We start from the raw sequence: 26,599 nt of genomic DNA on the forward strand, positions 1-26,599 counted from the left end.
ACGTTTCCTTTGAACATCTAGCCCAGCACTGGCAGTTGGGGTGCCAGGAGCAACTGTGCTTCAGCACCAACCACTTCTGAAGCAGCTCGGACCCCTTCATATATGCTGCCAATATCTCTTTTTCAGTTGGAGTATAGTGGGCTTCGGACCGTCTCTATCCCCGACTCCAAAATCCTAGGGGTTGACCTCGGGTCTCCCCTGGCGCTTTCTGCCAGAGGCTCCAGGTAGGGCCATACTCCCCGGCTGCAGTGTAGAGCATATTTTTTACATCATGCCATGCCCGGACTGGTCAAAGGGCTACTGCATGAACTATCTCCTGTTTAATTTGTTCAAAGGCTTGTCCTTGCTCATGGCCCCATTTGAAATCATTCTTCTTTCGGGTCACTTGATAGAGAGTGCTTACAGTCAGAATATAATCTGGAATATGTATTCTCCAAAAACTGACAACCCCTAAAAATGCTTGCATTTCCTTTTTGCTAGTTGGTGGAAACATGGCTGCTATATTGTTGATCACATCCATTGGAATCTGATGATGTCCATCTTACTCTTTCACCCATAAGAACGGGATCTTTTCCACGGGTCCCTTGACCTTACCTTGTTTTATGGCACAACCGGCCTTCACAAGGCTTTGGACTATTTTGTTCCCTTTCTCAAAAAGTTGTTCTGCTGTGTTGCCCCATACAACGATGACATCAATGTATTGTAGATGTTCCAGAGCTCCACCCTGTTCGGGTGCAGTCTGAATCAGTCCATAGCAAATGGTAGGGCTGTGTTTGCACCCCTGGAGCAGTCAATTCCACGTGTACTGGACACCCATCCAAGTTAAAGCAAACTGTGGCCTGCACTCTGCTGCCAAAGAGATGGAGAAAAACACATTAGCGATATCATTTGTGGCATACCACTTGGCTGCCTTTGACTCCAGTTCGTACTGATGTTCTACCATGTCCGTCACAGCATCACTCAACGGTGGAGTGACTTCGTTCAGGCCACGGTAGTCTACTGTTAGTCTCCACTCTCCATTCGACTTCCGCACTGGCCATATGGGACTGTTAAAGGGTGAGTGGGTCTTAGTGATGACTCCTTGGCTCTCCAGTCGAGGAATGAGCTCATGGAGGGGAATCAGGGAGCCTCGGTTGGTGTGATATCGCCGCCAGTGCACCGTTGCCATGGCAATCGGCACCTGTTTTATTTCGACCTTCAGCAGCCCCACAACAGAAGGGTCCTTCGAGAGGCCAGGCAAGGCAGACAGCTGTTCCATTTCTTCCATCTCCAAGGCAGCTATACCAAGAGCCCACCTGTACCTTTTTGGGTCCTTGAAATCACCTCTCCTGAGGATGTGTATGCCAAGGATGCACAGAGCCTCTGGGCCAGTCAAAATGGGGTGCTTTTGAACCTCATTCCCAGTTAGGCTCACTTCAGCCTCCAATACAGTTAGCTCTTGGGATCCCCCTGTCACTCCAGAAATACAGATGTGTTCTGCCCCTACGTAGCTTGATGGCATTAGGGTGCATTGTGCGCCGGTGTCCACTAGAGCCTTATACTCCTGTGGGTCTCATGTGCCAGGCCATCGGATCCACACAGTCCAGTAAAGCCGGTTGTCCCTTTCCTCCACCTGGATGGAGGCAGGGCCCCTCTATTCCTGACCATAGTATTTGCTACTCACTTCTTGTAAATGCAAATCAAAATTTGCCCTGTTAAGATCACAATTAAAATCAGTGCTCCTACACTTCTGTCTGGGGAACTGCTCACTGGAAACTGGAACAGCAACTTTCCTGGAAGAACCGCCCCGAGTGATTATTTTCCCTTGCAGCTCACATACCAGTGTCACCCAGGTGAAACCTTAGACTGGCATCTGGTGTGTATCCTCTCTCTTGAGCAAAGGGACACTTACTCCTAATGGCTGAGATACTGGTCCATACAGGTGGGGACTAGGACATATCTTCTTTGAGTTGCTGGACCTCCTGGGACAGTTTCTCCACAGCCAAGATGAAGGAGGAAGAGACACGTGCTTTGTAATCCCAAAGTTTGTCAATCACATCCCCCACCATTGATGCCTCTTCATCTTCTCAGGCCAGTTATGCCAATGAGATTACATCCTGTTCTCCGTACAAACGTCCGCCACATGGGTCGTGTGCACTGGGCTTCATCACGATCTTTGGATGACTGTTGATCATCCAGGTCACCATAAATCACCTCAAGCACAGCTACTTCCCTCAGGTACTGGATACCTTTCTCCATGGCAGCCCATTTCCCTGAGCGATATACAATATCGGCCTTGAAGGGATACCTTTCTTTCACACCAGACCAGAGTTGCCTCCAGAGGCTGGGGCTGCTGCAGATCACCCTGGGCTGCTCTATCTTCTATCCAGGTGGACTTTGGGGTGCTGTCGCTGAACAGCATCCAGCAAGTGAACACCACCTCTCTCTTCTGGGCCACCTCCTCGGTAATCTTATGTGGAATCTTGGGCTTAACGGTAAGGAAGAGGCCAATGATAGTTTTGGCTAACCTATTTGTTCTGATGAATATTGCCTGTGTTCTGCTGAACCTGGCTGCAGTTATAATGCAATGCCAAGACATTCAGTTTGTGTCCAGTTTACCAAGATGCAATTTGGTGGATATGGGTGGAAAGAAGATCTGTTTCTGCTGCAAAGAACTCCATCTCGCTAAAAGCACAGAACAAGAGACTGTACTGAAGCTATACCACATGAAGGCATGCAATGCTTCTCACCACCTTCTCAAGAAGGTTCTCTCTGCTCTTTGGGCCATGAGTGCTCTCACCACCACAGTCTGCTTGGTAGCAGCTGTCCTGCATTGCTTACAGATTGTTGCAGCAAGAAGATCCTGCATAGATGAATCTCAGCTTGAAGGCCAAGGTCACACTTTGGATCCTGATGATTCTGCCTCACCTGTGCTGCCTCCCTCCTATTCTGCAACTGTTGGGGTTTAGCCAGCAACTCAGCCCCACACAGCTGCTCACTCCCTCCCCCACCAGCAGGATGGGGGAGAGAATCAGAAGGGTAAAAGTGAGAAAGGTCATGGGTTGAGATAAGAACACCTTAATAATTAAATAAAACAATAAATACAACAACAGTAATAATAATAAAATGAGAAGGATAATCACAAGAGTGACAAAACCAAGAACAGGGAGAAGGTGGAACAAACAACCAAAACAAACACCACATGTCACAACGAAAGAACGAACAAACCAAGCAACCATCCAACCAACTTCCGAAGCCACAACCACCACCCCATACCAACTGCCCCAGTTAATATACTCATCATGGCATCACATGGTACGGAATGAATATCCCATTGACCAGTTTGGGTCAGCTCTCTTGGCTGTGTCCCCGCCCCTCCCAGCCTCTTGCCCAAGTGGCAGAGCATGGGAAGCTGGAAAGGTCCCTGACTACTACAGGTGCTACAGTGAAGAGAATTAACTCCATCCTAGCCAAAACCAGCACAGCACTGAAAATAGCTAGCATGAGCCAGAGATAATTTAGCAAGTGCAGCAGCACCTGTGTAAGATTGATGTAACTTTGGAATCCAGTGCCGATGTAATAGCTACTATCAACAGAGGGCAGTGATTTACAGGAAGGGGCAGCTTTCTGCATAGCAATGGTGTGAACTTACTACAGCTGCAATTTGATAAGTACTCTCAAAAGCAAAGCCATATAAAATGCATTTGCAAATGCACCTTTTAATATAGGCAACAGGAATGAGAGCCATGCAAGTATGAGAGCAGGAGGGCTGTAAAGACATCATTTCCTTCCTAAAGGCAGCAGACGCAAAAGAACCAGATTCTCAACCAGAATAACAACAATGATGCTGAGGACAGTTCTCACTGATCCAGGAATCACTTGGTGAAAGAAAGATATATCACCATTGCTGGAAGAATCTGGATCATTTACAGAGCCTAATGAGACAAACAGGCCAGCGTAGATGAATATAAATTATTTTCCTAGAGCGTAAGAGTCTAACCAAAGGGGACTGAGTTAGAAACAACAATCGTGAAGTTACTGATCAACTGGAATATCATAAAAAAAGGATTAGTAAAACTGCATAAATCAGCGAAGCAAAATGCATCAGAAAAATAAAACTCAAGACTGTATGAAAGGGTTTTTATCTCTTTGGCTACTTTTATTCAGCATTCTGACATACGCTGCTTGTAAATGTGCTGCGCTCTGATCCCTAGGCAGTCTCTAAACCAGCTATGTCAAGGAATGAGACATGTTTTTCACTCAAACCTAAGAACTTAATTTCTTCAAATGTCTTGAGTGACACCATGTGCCACTATCCTGGAAGTGAAGCCCTCCCTGGGGAGTTGCTTCTTTCTTTCAGCATGCTGAAGCCAGGGCCATCCTTTACTCACATTATCAAGTTGTTTGGAAAAGTATCCCGCTGGCTGCCTCCAGGATCCCAACTGTTGTGCCAGCACTCCAAGGGCCAGATGTTGCCTTTCATGTACAAACAACTCAAAAGGTTTGGTCAGATCAGGTAAACCCAGTGCAGGGGCCATCATTAGTGCCTTTTTAAGTTCTCTGAATGATTTCTGACACTCAGGTCTCCAAGTCAGATACCGATCTTTAGATTCTCTTAAAACCTCACATAGTGGCTTCACATACAGTCCATAATTCAGAATCCAGAGTCGACACCATCCAGTCATCCCCAGAAAAGCTCTCAGTTCCTTCGGGCTGCAAGGCTCGGGGATCTGACAAATAGCTTCTTTCCTTTCATTTCCTAATTGTCTTTGTCCTTGAGATCTCTCAAATACCAAATAAATCACTGCTTCTTTTCCTATTTGGGCTTTGTTTCTGGAAACTCTGTATCCTCCTTGGCCCAGAAAATTTAATGAGCTGATAGTAATTTCAGAACATTTTCTTTACTTTCTGCCGCTATCAGCATGTCATCCACATACTGTAACAATATGCCTCTCCCTTGGTTCTGTTTTCTCCATATTTCTAATTCTTTTGCCAGCTGATTCCCAAATATCATAGGGCTATTTTTGAATCCTTGTGGAAGTACTGTCCATGTTAGCTGCGTCTTTCGTCCTGTGGTGGGGCTTTCCCATTCAAAAGCAAATATGCTTTGACTTTTTTTATGTCCAGAGGTATGCAAAAGAAGGCATCCTTCAAATCTAGTACAGTAAACCATTTATGCTCCTCTTTTAAAGAGGTCGGTAAAGTGTACGGATTAGCCGCTACTGGGTGTATATCTTGGACTATCTGATTTATGGCCCTTAAATCCTGAACTAATCGGTATTCCTTGCCCCCAGATTTCTTTACTGACAATATAGGAGTATTATATTCTGATTCACATTCTACCAAAAGCCCATATTCTAAAAATCTTGTAATTATTCCCTCTAACCCTTTTCGAACCTCCCACTTAACAGGGTATTCGTTTTGTCTTACCGGCCTGGCTCCAGGTTTTAATGTTACTTTTACCGGCTCTGCCAATTTAGATCACCCCGCAACTCCACTCGTCCAAACCAAAGGAATTACTGCATTTTCCACTTCTTCGGGAATCTGTTCCTTCCTGGAGGGATCCTGTAACATAAACACTCCCGCCTCTATGGCTTTTGATTCTGGTATTAGTAATTTAATCTCTCCATCTTTAAAAGTTATTTGTGCATCTATTTTACTTAATAGATCTTGTCCTTTCAGAGGTAGCGGGCATGTTTCCCCAATTTAAACTTTAATGGCTCTAAGAAAAGCCAATTTTCTTTCTGCCCTGTCGCACCAACATCATCTGCGGATTTATGGCTACATTTCCCTTTACATGTATTCAATACCGAATAAGCGGCCCCCGTATCTACTAAAAATTCTATTTCTTCATTCCCTAGCTTCAAGGTAACCAGGGGTTCAGCTAGGGTTGATTCCCCCAGTCTCCTTCATGCCAAGCTACTTCAAGCATTTTACCCAAATCTCTAGGTTCAAGTGCTTCCAATTCCTGAAGTTTCTTTCTAATATCTGGGACTGATTGTCCCATGAATATAGAGGCCAATCGTCTTGCTGCTTCTGTTTTTTTTTCTCTGGGTCCAAATTAGTATATTTTCTGGCAGTTGCCTTCAGTCTTTCCATAAAAGCTGAAGGGGACTCATTTAATTCTTGTCTCACTTCAAAAATTTTGACCAATTTATTGCTTTTGGCATTGCCTGTCTTACACCAAATAAAATCCATCTTTGATATCTAGTCAGCATTCCCCTGGGTCCCGGTTGATTAGGGTCCCACTCGGGATTTGTAGATGGAAAATTCTGATCCGCTGTCCCCTGTAAATTTCCATTAGCGTGTGCTCCCTGCACATGCCTTCTGGTTGTATTCAATACCATTTTCCTGTCAGTTTCATCAAGCAAAGTATCCAATATCGCAAGTAGAACAACACTTTTCCAAGGTCTCACCACATTTTCATCCTTTCAAGACCATTGCCATATAATTTTGGGGATATATCCCACACTGTTTCTGCCACTCTGTATGATTCCGCAATGTAAAGAATAAATCAACATAAGCCATTTCATTCCATTTTCCTTCTCTTTTACAAACTAACATTAATTGCAATGGTGTTATATTGCAATGTCCCATTTTCTGGACATTTCTCCCCACCTTCCAACCGATACATTGGCCACCAGTGATTACAATATTCAATTAATTGTTTCCGAGTTAAAGGATCACCCCCCATATCTTTCCAATGTCTCAGAGTACATCACAACAGTGTCTTCTGTGGGATGGGTTCCTTGCTTGAAAAAGTTCCCATCTTCCCAAGAGACTAGTAAGTGTGATTGTGCACTATCACAGGCACTAGTCAGAGGGGCGTTGGGTTTTTTTTTGTAGTTGTTGTGGTTCCCCCCCCCTTTTTTTTTTCTTTTTTGAAGCACCCTCTGGGATTCCAACCCCCTGTCGGAACCCATAAACCATGCGGGGACTCGAACCCCTATACCATGCAGGGACTCTCTCTGCAAATTCTCCTCCTAACGTGCATCCCGCAAGTCATGATGGACAAAGCTTATATTGCTCAGTTACGTACATCTGCATTAGATTTCCTGGAACTAATCATAACACTTGCATCTTAATTACCCATGCGTTTTAAGTCCCTTCTTCCACATATGGTCATGAGTTGGCCCATCGAGTAATGTTGTCACAGTGTATTGCAAGGTGTGTTGGCTTCAACTGGTGTTCTGACTCTCATCTAGATGGAGGTGTCCTTAGGTCCTTTTGCCTTGGTTTGGACTGGCACCTGCTGCTAGGTTGTTTGCATCCCTCCAGGATGTTCCCCATCAGGCTTGCGAAGATTACGTCCTTGAGTGCATTCTTGCCTGAGGCCCCTTACAAGAGTGGCAGTCGTGAGGCTGTTGCGGGTTTGTCCTGGGTGCTTCTGAGTGGAACCTCAGGGGTCATGAGGTGGTTTCCAGACAGGAGTTTGGTAGTTCTGCAGTGTCCTTATCTTTATGGCTCTGTACACCTGCGTCGCAAATTTGGTTTCGGTGCTTCTTGTCTTGAAGCCTTTCTGACTCCCCCAAAGCAACAAGTTTTAGTCACAACAGCTCTAACTCTATCAAGCCCTCCTTTTCTTTTTGAGGACTTGTAGCTTACCTGCTACAGTCCTTGATATAAGAATTTACTAAGTCTCAAACGGAGACTATTATAGAAGTGTTTTACATTTGCTTGCAAATTTCATAATAATTCATCCTTTTCAAGGGCCCGAGTAAAATATTTCCCTGTTTCCACTTGGTGTCTAATCTTATTTCTTTTCCAGTTACCGTATGTTTCAGCTGAATTTTGACAACACCAAAGAAAACCTCTAAGAGACACACAACCAAACATTCCTAAAACCATTTGCATAACCAATCCAATGAATAATTGTTTTAACCCTCTTAGATTAGGAAGCCAAGACGTCAATTTATCCCACAAATCTCAAAACCCTAAAGAAGTGTGTAGGGAAATAGACAGGGATCGGCGACCGGAAGATCACGGGCTGTGACGGAAAGATAGACTCCTCCCCATAGGAGTGGCAGGAACAGGAAGCGCAAGAGCTATATAAGCATGTGACGCAGTTAAATAAACGGACATTTTGTATCCATCATATTGATGTCTGTGCATCACTGTCCCCAGGGTGGGTAGAGCCCTGTGTCACGGAGATATGCGGCCCAAGATAAGTTCTCCCATAGAAGCGTACAGCAACAAGTGGTGACCCCGACGTGATCGGTGGGGCGACATGGCAAGTTCACCGGGGGAAATGATAGCTTGAGGCACACAGGGTTGGGACGGGGAGCCGCAGGACGGCAGGCGTGCCATGGAATCAGTCGTAAAGGTACTGAAACGATTGGGGAGGAATATGGAACTTCGATTTCGAAGGTGCCTACCTCAAAGGGTATCCAATGGATGATTATGCAGGGGCTCATACGGAGTCCTGCAGACATATTTAATAAAGCTAATTGGGCGAGAATTAAAGAGGAGTTAGCCGAAAGCGCTATGATGGGAAACCCCCGGTACATACAGCTCTGGGGAAAAATACACCGATTGCTATTGAAAGCTCGGGATGATCAGGAGACGTGGCGGCAGGCGCGGCTGTGCCTGCACGGTGCTACAGGCGACAGTAGCCCAGAAATAGACCCAGGATGGGCAGTGGGGACGCAGACAGGGGCAAGCATTGCAGGGGATGGGGAAGAAACGGAGAGTTCGGATGGAGTAGCCTGGCCAGCTACTCAGTCTGAGGCTCCCGAAGAGTTGGATCGGGAAGCGGTGGTGTTCCCTGTTGAGCCAGCAGGACCTTTGGAATGCCCCCCTGCATATCCCTGGGACGATTTGGCACAGGCGCGGGTACTTGCGCGGGGGGAGGGGGACATAGCGGCGGATGCAGCGGGAGTGATGGAGCAGAAGGAGGAGGATGATCAGTGCTGGCAGCGGCGCCGCCCTCTGCCCGATCCTTGAGACTGGATCCCGGGGCAACTCTTGAGATGGGAGTCAGGCGAGGAGGATGATTGGGGTGCCTGGAGGGGAGGACAGGATGCGTATAGATCAACCTCGAGTAGCAGCGAATCAGAAGATGGGGGAGAAACCTATGTCCACATGTGGGAAGATGGGGCAGTGTCGTGGTTCAGCCTCAGCTGGCAACTGAACACCACGCAGCCGCTCGCTCACATCCCCCCCCCACCCCTGTGGGATGGGGAAGAGAATCGGACGAGCAAAAGAACTTGTGGGTTGAGATAAGCACAGTTTAATGATTACAATAAAATGATGATGATAAATGATTATGGTAATAATGACAATAATGTTAATATAATAAAAGGGAAAAGGAAGGAAAGGGAAAACAGGGAAAAAAACCGCAGAAACACGAACGATACAGCCGCTCACCACCCGCCGACCGACGCTGCCCGTCCCCGAGCCGCGATTGCTCCCTCCCTCCCCCGGCCAGCCCCTCCCAGCTAGCATACTGGGCATGACGTTACATGATATGGAATATCCCTTTGGTCAGTTTGAATCCGCTCTCTTAGCTGTGCCCCCTCCCCTCCCAGCTTCTTGTGCACCCAGCAGAGCATGGGAGGCTGGACATGTCCTTGACTAGTATAAGCGCTACCCAGCAACAGCCTAAACATCTGTGTGTTATCTCAACAGGATTTTTTTTTCCCTGCTAATTTCAAAGCACAGCACAATACCAGCTAGAGTGAAGAAAATTAACTCTATCCCAGCTGAAACCATGACAGTATCCACCCCTTATTACATATCATTGACATCATGCTCAGGTCCCATACTATTCAGTACAAATTCAATAATCACTATCCATCTTCTCATCCTTTAACAATATATATATATATCTCTATACAGATTTTCATTTATCATTCCACTAGTCTATGGAACACCCCTGTAGAATGCCTGTGGAATGTCCATTGAGTTCATTTAGTCCATGACTTTGGATTTCATCTCTTGTAAGCGTCCTTCAGAGAGGCGGTGTGCGTGGGGTCAGGTTGTTGCATGTCAGTCCTTGTTCCATCACCGCTGCACTGGTAGTTCTTGTTCTCTCACTGCTGCACTTTGCCTGGTTCCATTGAAGGTTCATTCGCTATTATTATTAATAGGGAGATTACAACCATAATAACATTCCATTGATGCAACCATAGTAGTGATGACATACAACATCATATAGCAATTAACAGCATATTATTCAGTTCATTGGCTGTTTTCACCCAAAATTAAATCCCCCTGAGGTACACACTGGACGCCTCCATCCTCCCGCATCACCCACCAAGTGCACCCAGGTCCTCGAGCAAAAGCAATCCCACGAGTGGGTTTGCCTCTGCTGGAAGCAGGAATAACCCAGACTGTCTTGCCCAGCATATTTTTTATGTGCAGTACAGGGACTCTATCCCCTTCCACAGTACGTAAGGATTCTGATTGGGCAGGGCCAGCTCGCCTGGCAGATCCCCTTGTGTTGACTAACCAGGTGGCTTTTGCTAAATGTGTATCCCAGTGTTTAAATGTTCCACCCCACATTGCTCTCAGTGTCATCTTTAATAGTCCATTGTATCTTTCGATTTTCCCAGAGGCTGATGAGTGATAGGGGATGTGATACACCCACTCAATGCCGTGCTCTTTGGCCCAGGTGTCTATGAGGTTATTTCGGAAATGAGTCCCATTGTCTGACTCAATTCTCTCTGGGGTGCCATGTCGCCACAGCACTTGTTTTTCGAGACCCAGGATAGTGTTCCGGGCAGTGGCGTGGGGGACAGGATATGTTTCCAGCCAGCCACTGGTTGCTTCTACCATGGTGAGAACATGGCGCTCGCCTTGGCATGTCTGTGGGACTGTGATATAGTCAATTTGCCAGGCCTCCCCATATTTATATTTCAGCCATCGTCCCCCATACCACAGAGGCTTTACCCGCTTCGCTTGCTTGACTGCAGCACATGTTTCACATTCGTGGATAACCTGCGCAATAACGTCCATGGTCAAGTCCACCCCTCGATCACGAGCCCACCTGTATGTTGCATCTCTCCCTTGATGGCCTGAGGTGTCATGGGCCCACTGAGCTAGAAATAGTTCACCCTTATGTTGCCAGTCCAGATCCACCTCAGCCACTTCAATCTTGGCAGCCTCATCTACCTGCTGGTTGTTTCGATGTTCTTCAGTGGCTCGACTCTTGGGGACGTGAGCATCCACATGCCGTACCTTTACAACCAGTTTCTCTACCCAGGCAGCAATATCTTGCCACAATGTGGCAGCCCAGATGGGTTTGCCTCTGCGCTGCCAGTTGCTTTGCTTCCATTGCTGCAGCCAGCCCCACAAGGCATTTGCCACCATCCAGGAATCACTATAAAGATAGAGCACTGGCCACTTTTCCCGTTCAGCAATGTCTAAGGCCAGCTGGATGGCCTTTACTTCTGCAAACTGGCTCGATTCACCTTCTCCTTCAGCAGTTTCTGCTACTTGTCGTGTAGGACTCCATACAGCAGCCTTCCATCTCCGGTGCTTTCCCACAAGGCGACAGGACCCATCAGTGAACAGGGCGTACTGCTTCTCCTTTTCTGGCAGTGTGTTATACAGTGGGGCTTCTTCAGCACGTGTCACCTCCTCCTCTGGTGATATTCCAAAGTCTTTGCCTTCTGGCCAGTCCATAATCACTTCCAAGATTCCTGGGCGACTGGGGTTTCCTGCTCGAGCCTGCTGGGTGATCAGTGCAACCAATTTACTCCACGTAGCATCAGTTGCATGGTGTGTGGAGGGGACGTTCCCTCTGAACATCCAGCCCAGCACTGGCATTCGGGGTGCCAGGAGCAACTGTGCCTCAGTACCAACCACTTCTGAAGCAGCTCGGACCCCTTCATATATGCTGCCAATATCTCTTTTTCAGTTGGAGTATAGCGGGCTTCGGACCCTCTGTATCCCCGACTCCAAAACCCTAGGGGTCGACCTCGGGTCTCCCCATGCGCTTTCTGCCAGAGGCTCCAGGTAGGGCCATTCTCCCCGGCTGCGGTGTAGAGCACATTTGTTAGATCTTGTCCTGCCCGGACTGGCCCAAGAGCTACTGCATGAACTATTTCTCGTTTAATCTGTTCAAAGGCTTGTTGTTGTTCAGGGCCCCATTTGAAATCATTCTTTTTCCGGGTCACTTGATAGAGAGGGCTCACGATCAGACTGTAGTGTGGAATATGCATTCTCCAAAAACCCACAACGCCCAAGAAAGCTTGTGTTTCCTTTTTGCTAGTTGGTGGAGACATGGCTGTTATTTTGTTGATCACATCCATGGGGATCTGACGACGACCATCTTGCCATTTGATTCCCAAGAACTGGATTTCTCGTGCAGGTCCCTTAACTTTACTTTGTTTTATGGCGAAACCAGCTTTCAGGAGGATTTGAACTATTTCCTTTCCTTTGTCAAAGACTTCTTCTGCTGTATTGCCCCACACAATGATGTCATCAATGTACTGTAGGTGTTCGGGAGATCCACCTTGTTCCAAAGCATTATGGATCAGTCCATGGCAAATGGTAGGACTGTGTTTCCACCCCTGGGGCAGTCAATTAAAGGTGTACTGGACACCCCTCCAAGTAAAAGCAAACTGTGGCCTGCACTCTGCTGCCAGAGGGATTGAGAAGAATGCATTAGCGATATCAATTGTGGCATACCACTTGGCTGCCTTTGACTCCAGTTCGTATTGAAGTTCTAGCATGTCTGGCACAGCAGCACTCAACGGTGGAGTGACTTCATTCAGGCCATGACATTTTACTGTCAGCCTCCATTCTCCATTACACTTCCGCACTGGCCATAGGGGACTGTTAAAGTTTGAGGGGCTCTTACTGGTCACTCCTTCGCTCTCAGGTCGAAGAATTAACTCATGGAGGGGAATCACAGAATCTCAGTTGGTGTTATATTGCCACTGGTGCACTGTTGCGGTGGCGATCGGCACCTGCTGTTCTTTGACCTTCAGCAACCCCACAACAGAAGGGTCCTTTGAGAGGCCAGGCAAGGTAGACAGCTGTTTAATTCTCTCTGTCTCTAAGGCAGCTATACCAAAAGCCCACTTGTACCCTTTTGGGTCCTTGAAATACCCTCTCCTGCGACTGTCTATGCCAAGGATGCATGGAGCCTCGGTGCCAATCACAATGGGGTGCTTTTGCCACTCATTCCCGGCTCACTTTGGCCTCCAATACAGTCAGCTCTTGGGATCCCCCTGTCACTCTAGCAACAGTAATGAAATCTACCCCTATGTAGTTTGATGTACGAGGGTACAATGTGCAGCAATGTCCACTAAAGCTTTAATCTCCTGTGGGTCAGATGTGCCAGGCCATTGAATCCACACAGTCCAGTAAAGCCGGTTGTATATAGCAATTAATAGCATACCATTCAAGTCATTGGCTGTTTTCACCCAAAATTAAATCCCCTTGAGGTACACACCGGACTCCTCCATCCTCCCACATCACCCAACAAATACACCCAGGTCCTCGAGCAAAAGCAGTCCCACAAATGGGTTTGCCTTTGCCTGAGGCAGGAATAACCCAGACTGTTTTCCCCAACATAATTTTTACATGCACTAGAGGGACTCTATCCCCTTCCACAATACGTAGGGGTTCTGACTGGGCAGGGCCAGATGGCTTTGCAAATGTCCTAGTGTTGACAAACCAGGTGGCCTTTGCTAAATGTGTATCCCTGTGTTTAAATGTTCTACCCCACCATTGTTCTCAGTGTAGTCTTTAATAGTCCATTGTATCTTTCGATTTTCCCGGAGGTTGTTGCATGATAGGGGATGTGATACACCCACTCAATGCCATGCTCCTTGGCCCAAATATCTATGAGGTTGTTTCGGAAATGAGTCCCGTTGTCTGACTCAGTTCTTTCTGGGGTGCCATGTCGCCTCAGGACTTGTTTTTCGAGACCCAGGATAGTGTTCCAGGCGGTTACATGGGGAACGGGGTAAGTTTCCAGCCAGCCAGTGGTTGCTTCTACCATAATAAGCACATGGCGCTCGCCTTGGCGTGTTTGTGGGAGCGTGATATAGTCAGTCTGCCAGGCCTCCCTATATTTATATTTCAGCCATCGTCCCCAATACCACAGAGGCTTTACCCGCTTCGCTTGATTGATTGCAGCACATGTTTCACATTCGTGGATAACCTGCGCAATAGCGTCCATGGTCAAGTCCACCCCTCGATCGCGAGCCCACCTGTATGTTGCATCTCTCCCTTGAGGGCCTGAGGTGTCACAGGCCCACCGAGCTAGAAACAGTTCACCCTTATGTTGCCAGTCCAGATCCACCTCAGCTACTTCAGTCTTGGCAGCCTGATCTACCTGCTGGTTGTTCCGATGTTCATCAGTGGCCCGACTCTTGGGGACGTGAGCCTCCACCTGACATACCTTTACAACCAGGTTCTCTACCCAGGCAGCAATTTCTTGCCACAATGTGGCAGCCCAGGTTGGTTTGCCTCTGTGCTTCCTGTTGCTCTACTTCCATTGCTGTAACCAGCCCCACAGGGCATTTGCCACCATCCAGGAGTCAGTATAGAGATAGAGTAATAGCCACTTTTCCCGTTCAGCAATGTCTAAGGCCAGCTGGATGGCATTTACCTCTGCAAAGTGGCACGATTCACCTTCTCCTTCATCAGTTTCTGCGACTTGTCGTATAGGACTCCATACAGCAGCCTTCCATCTCCAGTGCTTCCCCACAAGATGACAGGACCCATCAGTGAACAGGGCATACTGCTTTTCATCTTCTGGCAGTTTGTTATCCAGTAGGGCTTCTTCAGCACGTGTCACCTCCTCCTCTGGTGATAATCCAAAATCTTTGCCTTCTGGCCAGTCCATAATCACTTCCAAGATTCCTGGGCGACTGGGGTTTCCTACTCGAGCCCACTGGGTAATCAGTGCAACCCATTTACTCCATGTAGTATCAGTTGCATGGTGTGTAGAGGGGATGTTTCCTTTGAACATCCAGCCCAGCACTGGCAGTCGGTGTGCCAAGAGCAGCTGTGCTTCAGTACCAACCACTTCTGAAGCAGCTCGAACCCCTTCATATGCTGCCAATATCTTTTTTTCAGTTGGAGTATAGCAGGCTTCGGACCCTCTGTATCCCCGACTCCAAAACCCTAGGGGTCGACCTCAGGTCTCCCCTGGCACTTTCTGTCAGAGGCTCCAGGTAGGGCCATTCTCCCCGGCTGCAGTGTAGAGCATATTTTTTACATCTTGTTCTGCCCGGACTGGTCCAAGGGCTACTGCATGAACTATCTCCTGTTTCATTTGTTCAGAGGCTTGTCCTTGCTCATGGCCCCATTTGAAATCATTCTTCTTCCGGGTCACTTGATAGAGAGGGCTTACAATGAGAATAGAATTTGGAATATGTATTCTGCAAAAACACACAATGCCCAAAGAAGCTTGTGTCTCCTTTTTGCTAGTTGGTGGAGAGATGGTTGCTGTTTTGTTGATCACATCCGTTGGAATCTGACAACAACCCTCTTGCTATTTGATAACTAAGAAGTGGATCTCTTGTGCAGGTCTCTTATCTTTACTCTCTTTTATGGCAAAACCACCCTTCAGAAAAATTTGCACTATTTTCTTCCCTTTCTCAAAAACTTCTTCTGTTGTATTGCCCCACACGATGATGTCATCAATGTATTGAAGGTGTTCAGGAGATCCACCCTGTTCGGGTGCAGTCTGAATCAGTCCGTGGCAAATGGTAGGGCTGTGTTTCCACCCCTGGGGCAGTCAATTCCAGGTGTACTGGACGCCCCTCCAAGTGAAAGCAAACTGTGGCCTGCACTCTGCTGCCAGAGGGATTGAGAAGAATGCATTAGCAATATCAATTGTGGCATACCACTTGGCTGCCTTTGACTCCAGTTCGTACTGATGTTCTACCATGTCTGGCACAGCAGCACTCAACGGTGGAGTGACTTCATTCAGGCCATGATATTCTACTGTTAGCCTCCACTCTCCGTTAGATTTCTGCGCTGGCCGTATGGGACTGTTAAAGGGTGAGTGGGTGTTACTGATCACTCCTTGGCTCTCCAGTCAACGAATGTGCTCATGGTTTGGAATCAAGGAATCTCGGTTGGTGCGATATTGCCGCCGGTGCACTGTTGTGGTGGCGATTCGTCACCTGTTGTTCTTTGAGCTGCTTCAACCCCACAACAGAAGGGTCCTTTGAGAGGCCAGACAATGTAGACAGCTGTTCCATTTCCTCCGTCTCCAAGGCAGCTACTCCAAAAGCCCACCTGTACCTTTTTGGTTCCTTGAAATACCTTCTCCAGAGGTAGTCTATGCCAAGGAAGCACGGAGCCTCTGGCCAGTCACGATGGGGTGCTTTTCCCACTCTTTCCCAGTTAAGTTCACTTTGGCCTCCAATACAGTTAGCTCCTGGGATCCCCCTGTCACTCCAGAAATACAGATGTGTTCTGCCCCTATATAGTTTGACGTTATGAGCGTACACTGTGCACCAGTGTCCACTAAAGCTTTATACTCCTGTGGGTCTGATGTGCCAGGCCATCAGATCCACACAGTCCAGTAAAGCCGGTTGTCCCTTTCCTCCACCTGGCTGGAGGTAGGGCCCCTCTATTTCTGATCATAGTATTCATCACTCGCTTCCTGTAAATGTGAATCACAAATGTCTCTATTAAGATCAGAAAGAAAATCAGCGCTTCTGCTCCTTTGTCTGGGGAATTGCTTACTGGAAACTGGAGCACCAGTTCTCCTGGAGAAACTCCCCTGAGTGATTGTTTTCCCTTGCAGCTCACGTACCCATGCCTCTATGGTCGAAGTAGGTTTTCTATCCCACCTCATCATGTCCTCTCCGTCGTCACACAGGTAAAACCATAGTGTGCCCCATCTTGTGTATCCTTTCTCTTGAGCAAAGTGACACTTACTTCTAATGGCTGAGATACAGGTCCATCCTGGTGGGGAGTAGGACATAACTTCTTTGATGTGCTGAACTCCTGGAACAGTTTCTCAACAGCAGAGACGAGCGAGGAAGAGATATTTCCTTCATACTCCCAGAGTTTATCAATCAACTACGCCACCATTGGTGTCTCATCATCTTTCCAGGACATTACTGCCAGTGAGTTCCCACGCGTTGATGGCGCCCTCCGTATAAACTTCCATCACATGGGTCGTGTGCACTCAGCTACATCTGGATCGTTGGATGACTGTTGATCGTCCAGGTCACCATAAATCACCTCAAGCATGGCTAGTTCCCTCAGGTACTGGACACCTTTCTCCATAGTCATCCATTTTTCTAGGCGATATACAATATCTTCCTTGAAGGGATTCCTTTCTCTCACACTGGACAGGAATCGCCTCCAGAGGCTGAGCGCTTGTGTCCCTTTTCCAATTGCTTTGTCAATGCCCCCTTCCCTAGAAAGGGATCCCAGTTGTTTGGCTTCCTTCCCCTTTAATTCCAGACTGCTGGCCCCATTATCCCAGCATCTGAGCAGCCAGGTGATAATGTGCTCACCTGAACAACGCCCAAAATCTTTCTGTATATCCCGCAACTCACTCAAGGATGGGGGCTGGGTAGTTTCTGTTTCTTCTACACATTCTTCCCCTTCCTCTTCCTCTTCTTGTGATGGCCCTGGTTCTTCATCATCTCTTTCTAAATGAGTTGAATTTCTCTTCCAAGCTATCTTCTTGAGTATAGGGGCGACCTATTTTTGGCACAGGTTGGTCCTGTGATTTAGCTGCAACACTTGTCACCGGGGTTGGAGTAGCTGCAGTGCCTGTCATGGGGGTTTGAGTGGCCGCACTGCATGTTGCTTTCCTTGTCTTGGTCTTTTTAGATTCAGAGGCCTTCTCTTCCCCTTTGGGGTACTGAAGAGTGTTAAAGAGGGCTCGATAGGCATGGGCCAGGCCCCAGCACATTGCAGTGATTTGTACCTCTCTGGAATTGCCAGGGTGACAACATACGTCCTCCAAATATTCTACTCATTTTTCAGGATTCTGCACTTGTTCAGGGGTGAAGTCCCACAACACTGGGGGTGCCCACTGTCTTAGGCATTTGCCCATACTATCCCGCATACCCTGCCACGCATAGCTATCGATCCTTGGGGCAGATCTCTGGATGATATTCTTACGTTGGTGAGACAGAACTGAAACCGTGTGCCAAAACAATACCAACAGGTTTCTCTTAACTACCCAAGGATGTTCAAGATACTGAAAAGTTATTGTAATGAAGGAGGAGGCATTATAGAAGATGGTAGCTAAGGTGCCATTCTGTATTTCCTCCATAAAAACCTCTCACAGGAGGAGGTATTGACTCCATTGGCTAATTGTCTCCATGAGGTGGTACCCGAAGTACAGTAACAGCTTCCATGCAAGACCCAAGTAACTGATAACACTCAAGGCCAGTGTTTTAATAACAAATCTCCTAGGCAAAACCTCTCTAATCACTGCAGAGCATGGCAAACTACAAGAACCAACAGCAATTTTTAACGTGTACTTTACAATCAGCATGGTAGATTGGACAAACTAATATTAAGAACAGATGAATCAATGCTGTGACCAGCAACTGTTATTATCTCAAACCCTTTGTGCCCCACGTTGGGTGCCAACATGGACTGTCGTGGTTCAGCCTCAGTCGGCAACTGAACAGCACGCAGCCGCTCGCTCACTCCCCCTGCCCCTGTGGGATGGGGGAGAGAATCGGAAGAGCAAAAGAACTTGTGCGTTGAGATAAGCACAGTTTAATAGTTACAATACAATAGTAAATATAATAATAATGATTATGATAATAATCACAGAATCACAGAATCACAGGTTGGAAGGGACCTCAGGGATCATCTAGTCCAACCTTTCTGGGAAGAGCACATTCTAGACAAGATGGCCCAGCACCTTGTCCAGACGACTCTTAAAGCTGTGCAACGTGGCCGAGTCAACCACTTCCCTGGGGAGATTATTCCAATGGTTGACTGTCCTCACTGTGAAAATTTTTCCTCTTGTGTCCAATCGGAATGTCCCCAAGAGCAACTTGTGTCCATTTCCCCTTGTCCTCTCCATGGGACTCCATGTAAAAAGGGAGTCTTCCTTTTTCTTTGTAGCTACCCCTTAAGTACTGGTACATGGTGATGAGATCCCCTCTAAGCCTCCTTTTCTCAAGGCTGAACAAACCCAGCTCTCCCAGCCTATCCTCGTATGGCAGGCTTCCCAGTCCTTTGATCATCTTGGTGGCCCTTCTCTGGACCCCTTCCAGCCTGGCCACATCCTTTAGTATAGAGGGGACCAGAACTGTACACAGTACTCCAGGTGTGGCCTGACAAGCGCTGAGTAGAGCGGGATGATGACTTCTTTCTCTCTGCTGGCAATGCCCTTTTTGATGAAATCCAGCATCCTGTTGGGCGCCTTGGCTGCAGCAGCACACTGTTCACTCATGTTGAGCTTTCTGTCCACCAGGAACCCCAGGTCCCTTTCCACAGAGCTGCTCTCCAGCCAGGTGGATCCCAGTATGTACTGCACTCCCGGATTATGTTTTCCCAGGTGCATGACCTTACACTTGTCCTTGTTGAACTTCATAAGGTTCTTGCTGGCCCACTCTTCCAGCCTATCCAGATCTTTCTGCAGAGCAGCTCTCCCTTCTGGAGTGTCTACTTCCCCACTCAATTTGGTGTCATCTGCAAACTTCATCAGGCTACACTTGATCCCATTATCCAAATCACTTATGAAGATGTTGAATAACATTGGGCCCAATATTGATCCCTGGGGGACTCCACTAGTGACAGGTTGCCACTTGGAAAAGGAGCTATTTATCACCACCCTTTGGGTGTAGCCTGTCAATCAGTTCCCCACCCACTGCACAGACCACTTGTCTAGGCTATAATGCATTAATTTCTCCAGCAGGAGACTGCAGGGGACCGTATCAAAGGCCTTGGGGAAGTCTAGGTAGACAATGTCCACTGCCCGCCCCATGTCAACCAGGCAAGTCACTTTGTCAAGGAAGGCCACCAGGTTTGTCAAGCATGATCTGCCTTTAGTGAAGCCATGTTGGCTTTTCCCAATCACGTGCTTCATTTGACTGGTGATGGCCCCCAGGAGGATTCGTTCCATAACGTTCCCAGGGACTGAAGTAAGGCTGATGGGCCTATAGGTACCCGGACCCTCCCTCAAGCCCTTCTTGTAGATAGGGGTAATATTTGCCTTCCTCCAGTTCTCTGGGACATCCCCCGTTCTCCAAGACTTCTCAAATGACAATAATGACAATAATGATAATATAATAAAATGGAAAAGGAGAGAAAAAAAAAACAACCACAAATGATACAACCGCTCACCACCTGCCGACCGACGCTGCCCATCCCCAAGCTGCGATTGCTGCCACCCTCCCCCGGCCAGCCCCTCCAGTTAACATACTGGCCATGACGACACATGATATGGAATATCCCTTTGGTCAGTTTGAATCCGCTCTCTTAGCTGTGCCCCCTCCCCTCCCGGCTTCTTGTGCACCTGGATGAGCATGGGAAGCTAGAAGCGTCCTTGACTAGTACCAGCACTACCCAGCAACAGCCAAAACAGCTGTGTGTTAGCCAAACATTGTTTTCATGCTAAGTCCAAAACACAGCACTATGCCAGCAGCAGTGAAGAAAATTAACTCTATCCCACCTAAAACCAGGACACCATCCAGCTGGCCTTAGACATTGCTGACCGAGGAAGGTGGCCAGTGCTCTAGCTCTATACTGACTCATGGATGGTGGCAAATGCCCTGTGAGGGTGCTTACAGCAGTGGAAGCAGAGCAACTGGCAGCACAGAGGCAAACCCATCTGGGCTGCCGCATTGTGGCAAAATATTGCTGCCCGGGTAGAGAACCTGGTTGTAAAAGTACAACATGTGGATGCTCATGTTCCCAAGAGTCGGGCCACTGAAGAACATCGAAACAACCATCATGGTGGGCTCATGATCAAGGGGTGGACTTGACCATGGACACTATTACACAGGTTATCCATGAACATGAATTATGAGCTGCAGTCAAGCAAGCCAAGCGGGTAAAGCCTCTGTGGTATGAGGACGATGGCTGAAATATAAATATGGGGAGGCCTGGCAGGTTGATTTCCATAGGCACCTCATCGATACCTGGGCCAAAGTGCACGGCATTGAGTGGGTGTATCACCTCTTCTTTCATGCACCAGCCTCCAGGAAAACTGCACGATACAATGGGCTGTTAAAGTCTACACTGAGAGCAATGGGCGGTGGGACATTTAAACACCAGGACACACATTTAGCAAAAGCCACCTGGTTAGTCAACACTACGGGATCTGTCAGTCGAGCTGGCCCTGCCCAGTCAGAACATTTATGCACTGTGGAAGGGGTTAAAGACCCTGTAGTGCACATAAAAAATATGCTGGGCAAAACAGGCTGGGTTATTCCTGCCTCGGACAAAGGCCGACACATTCATGGAGTTGCTTTTACTGAAGGACCTGGGCGCACTTGGTGGGTGATGCGGGAGGATGGAGGAGTCCGGTGTGTACCCCAAGGGGGCTTGATTTTGGGTGAGAACAGCCAATGGACTGAATGGTATGATGTTAATTGCTATATAATATTGTATTTAATCTCTTCTGTGGTTGCTATATGCCATATCAATGGTATCACAGCAGGAATTTCCCAGGTTAATTAAGAATGAACTTTGATTAAACTGAGCAAAGTGCAGCGGTGATGGAACAAGGACTGACCTCAGTGTACAACAATCCAACACCAAACACACCATCTTCCCTCACCTGAAAGACTGTTACGATCGATGGAACCCAACGTCATGCGCTAAATGACCTCAGTGGACGTTTTGTGGACATCTGTGACATTTTACAGGGACGGTCCATAGAGTAAAGGCATGGTATCTGTGTATCTGCCACGCTGGAGCAGGTACACCTGTGAAGGCATTGTGGCCCATGGAGAAGGCCACACTGGAATAGGTGCACATCAAAGTGACTGTGGCTCTGGTTAAGCCTATGCCACAGCAGGTATACCCCTGAATAGACTGTGGCTCACAGATAAGGCTCCACTTGGAGCAGATACTCCCCTAAGGGACTGCAGTCTGTGGATAAGTCCAAGCCGGATCAGGGGCAAGGGGAGGAGTTCGTTGCAATGGTAAAACCTATGGTCTGGTCCAAAGGGACCGGGGTGGAGATTGTAATGGATATACTGTTAAATTGTTGTAACCCATTATTTCAGTTGCATGTTATAGGAATTACTATAGCAGGAACCACCCAAACCAATGGAGGATGATCCTCACAAGAAGCAGTGCAAGTGCAGCAGTGACCCAACCTGAGCTGGTTTTGCTGCCCAATAACTGCACGCAACATACCATCTCTCCTGCCCTGAGTGACCACCATAACAGATGGAAGCCAAAGTCATGGACTAAATGAACTCAATTGTCTTTTTATGGACATTTCATGCACAATTTACAAGAGTAGTCCATAGACTACAGGAATAATACCTGTTTATTATATCAAAGGATGGGATGGGGAGTGGTGGTTAATGAGGATTTATTGGATAGTGTGGGACCTGAGCATGACATAAATGGTATGGAATAAGGGGTGGAGAATGTGCTGGTTTTAGCTGGGACAGAGTTTATTTTCTTCATAGTAGCTAGTATGAGGCCATGTTTTGGATTTGTGGTAAAAACAGTGTTGATTGTACAGGGATATTTTAGTTACTACTTAGCAGCGCTTACACAGAGTCAAGGCCTTTTCTGCTTCTCACCCCACCCCACCAGCGAGCAGGCTGCTGGTGCACAATAAGTTTGGAGGGGACACAGCTGGGACAGCTGATCCCGGCTGACAAAAGCATATAAAGCTGGGTGAAGCAGGAAGGAAGGGGGGGATATTTGGAGTGACGGCGTCTTGTCTTCTCAAGTAACCATTACACACGATGGAGCCCTGCTTTCCTGGAGATGGCCAAACACCTGCCTGCTGATGGGTAGCGAATGAATTCCTTGTTTTGTTTTGCTTTGCTTGCATGCACGGCTTTTGCTTTACTTCTGAAACTGTACTTATCTCAACCCATGAGTTTTCTCACTTTTACTCTTATTCTCTTCCCCTTCCCACTGGAGGGGGAGTGAGCGAGCGGCTGTGTGGTGCTTAGTTGCCAGCTGGGGTTAAACCAGTACACGGTGGTGGTAGCACCTCTGTGATAACAGATTTAAGAAAGGGAAAGAAACTGCCGCACAACAGCAGCTGGAAGGGAGGAGTGAGAATATGTGAGAGAAACAACTCTGCAGACACCAAGGTCAGTGAAGAAGGAAGGGGAGGAGGTGCTCCATGTGCCGGAGCAGAGATTCCCCTGCAGCCCATGGTGAAGACCATGGTGAGGCAGGCTGTCCCCCTGCAGCCCATGGAGGTTAACAGCGGAGCAGATATCCACCTGCAGCCAGTGGAGGACCCAAGGCCAGAGTAGGTGGATATGTCTGAGGGAGGCTGTGGCACTGTGGAGAGCCCATGTTGGAGCAGGCTCCTGGCAGGACCTGTGGAGAGGAGTCCACGCTGGAGCAGGTTTTCTGGCAGGACTTGTGACCCCATGGGGGATCCATGCTGGAGCAGTCCGTTCTTGAAGGCCTACACCCTGGGGAAAGGACTCATGCTGGAGCAGTTCATGAAGAACTGTAGCCCCAGGGAAGGACCCACATTGGAGAAGTTTGTGGAAGACTCTCTCCCGTGGGTGGGACCCCACGCTGGAGCAGGGGAAGAGTGTGAGGAGGAAGAAGCGGCAGAGGCAACATATTTTTCTCTCCCCTATCCTGCTGAGGAGGGGGGGTGATAGAGTGGCTTGGTGAGCACCTGACATCCAGCCAAGGTCAACCCACCACAAGAGGAGATACAAAGAGCATCTAGTGTCCCTGATGAAGCAGGTGCTGCAAACTCAGTGATGTATGGCCTTGAATGGACAGGCAAGTACTAGTACTAACCTAAAGGTCTCCTAACACCAACAAAAGCATTTTCATTGAGCTGGAGAGGCCTGGGATTTAACCCAAAACGTCTGAATCTAGCACACATAGAATCATGGGGCCATGGCATGTCTCGAGGTGACATCATCATCAGTAAAAGCTGATTCCTAACAGCTACAAGTTCTGCAGGCTGGAGAGACAAGTCCTTACACAGATTCAGTTTTGTCACTCTGGCTAACTTGTCATCCAGCCAGGTTTCCCAGGCAGGACAGTTCCTTATACAAAGAAAAGCAAGACTGCTTTAATCCGTTAATTATAATCCATTGTGCCAGTTTGGATCCGCTCTCTTAGCTGTGCCCCCTCCCCTCCTGGATTCTTCTGCACCTGGCAGAGCATGGGAAGATAAAATAAGTCCTTGACTAGTATAAGCACTACCTAGCAACAACTAAAACATCAGTGTGTTATCAACATTATTTTCATACTAATTCCCACCCGCACCGGGGCTGCTGGTCAGTAAGCACTGGGCCGCCCCCTCCCTCCGCCCAACGCAGATGCCGTCCGGCCGCACAGCCCACAGCCCAGCGGCGCCTCCCGCCATGGCAGCACCCCGCCAGCAGCCTTACCTGGGAGAGCCGGCCGGCTGGTGGCCAGCAGAAATGCCAGCAACAACAGCAGGGCGGCGGACGCACCGGCCCCCCACCCACACACCATGCCATTGCTGCGGCGGGGCTGGAGCTGTGGCCCGACTGTGCACCAACGGAGGTGGCGGAACGGGGAGTGGCAGGAGCGTGTCACCACCCAGGCCCTGCCAGCAGCTCCCGCGGGGGCCATAGCCCGACGTTCCCCACCCTCCCCTCAGCGCCCGCTGCCCCGGGACGGCTCCCTTTCACCTTCCTCACGGTGCAGCTGCTCCAACATCCCACTCCTCCCTGCTCCAGAAACACCAGCCTGAGACAGGAGATGGGGCAACGTGCGTGTCCACAGCCCCGGGAGGCCCCTCTGAGGAAGCAGCAGCTGCCTAGCCTCCCTGGCGGCTGCATGCCTCGTGACAGGCCCCTCCCTAGCAGTGTGGCCCTGCAGAGCAGCACAGGGTGCCAGGCCTTGTACACATTTGTCACATTATGCCATAAGTCCATTGCCATCACAGAGACATGGTGGGATGACTCTTACGACTGGAGTGCTGCAATGGATGGCTATAAGCTCTTCAGAAGGGACAGGCAAGGAAGGAGAGGTGGTGGGGTGGCTCTGTACGTTAGGGAGTGCTTTGACTGCATAAAGCTTGGGGATTGTGACGATAAGGTCGAGTGCTTATGGGTAAGGATAAGGGGGAAGGCCAACAAGGCAGATAGCCTGCTAGGAGTCTGTTATAGACCACCCAACCAGGATGAAGAGCTAGACGAAGCCTTCTGCAAGCAGCTGGCAGAAGTATGACAATCGGTTGCCCTTGTTCTAGTGGGGGACTTCAATTTCCCAGATGTCTGCAGGGAATAGAACACAGCAGAGAAGAAACAGTCTAGGAGGTTCCTGGAGTGTGTGCAAGATAACTTCCTGACACAGCTGGTAAGTGAACCTACCAGGGAGGTGCCTCGCTTTACCTGCTGTTGATGCTGTGAAAAGCCAAAATCAGGACTCAATAATCTGAATGACTACTAAGCAGGTATTCTTTATTGCAGCGCTGGACGCACAGGGGATCGCTCCTCCTAATGTGCATCCCACAAGTCATGATGGACAAAGCTTATATTGCTCAGTTACGTACATCTGCATTAGATTTCCTGGAACTAATCATAACACTTGCATCTTAATTACCCATGCATTTTAAGTCCCTTCTTCCACATATGGTCATGAGTTGGCCCATCGAGTAATGTTGTCACAGTGTATTGCAAGGTGTGTTGGCTTCAACTGGTATTCTGACTCTCATCTAGATGGAGGTGTCCTTAGGTCCTTTTGCCTTGGTTTGGACTGGCACCTGCTGCTAGGTTGTTTGCATCCCTCCAGGACGTTCCCCATCAGGCTTGCGAAGATTACGTCCTTGAGTGCATTCTTGCCTGAAGCCCCTTACAAGAGTGGCAGTCGTGAGGCTGTTGCAGGTTTGTCCTGGGTGCTTCTGAGTGGAACCTCAGGGGTCATGAGGTGGTTTCCAGACAGGAGTTTGGTAGTTCTGCAGTGTCCTTATCTTTATGGCTCTGTACACCTGCGTCGCAAATTTGGTTTCGGCGCTTCTTGTCTTGAATCCTTTCTGACTCCCCCAAAGCAACAAGTTTTAGTCACAACAGCTCTAACTCTATCAATCCCCCCATAATCCAGGAGGAAGCCATTTACGGCCTGCTGCTCCACCTGGACACCCACAAGTCTATGGGGCTGGATTGCATCCACCCAAGAGTGCTGAGGGAGTGTTGTGGTTTAGCCCCAGTCGGCAACTAAACACCACGCAGCTGCTCGCACACTCCCCCCACCCCTGTGGGACGGGGGAGACAATCAGAAGAGCAAAAGCAAGAAAACTCATGGGCTGAGATAAGAACAGTTTAATAATTAAAATAAAACAGTAATAACAGTAATAACAATGATAGTAATGTAATAAAAAAGAAAATAATGAGAAAGAGATGAAACCTCAGGAGGAAGAGAAAAAAAAACCCAAACAAGTGATGCAACTGCTCACCACCAGCTGACCGACACCGCCAGTCCCCAAGTCGCGATTGCTGCCCTCCTACACCAGCTCCCGCCCCGTTAACATACTGAGCATGACGGCACATGATATGAAATATCCCTTTGGCCAGTT

The sequence above is a fragment of the Phalacrocorax aristotelis genome, chromosome W, assembly GCF_949628215.1.
Source record: "Phalacrocorax aristotelis chromosome W, bGulAri2.1, whole genome shotgun sequence".
In the NCBI taxonomy this organism is placed as follows: domain Eukaryota; kingdom Metazoa; phylum Chordata; class Aves; order Suliformes; family Phalacrocoracidae; genus Phalacrocorax; species Phalacrocorax aristotelis.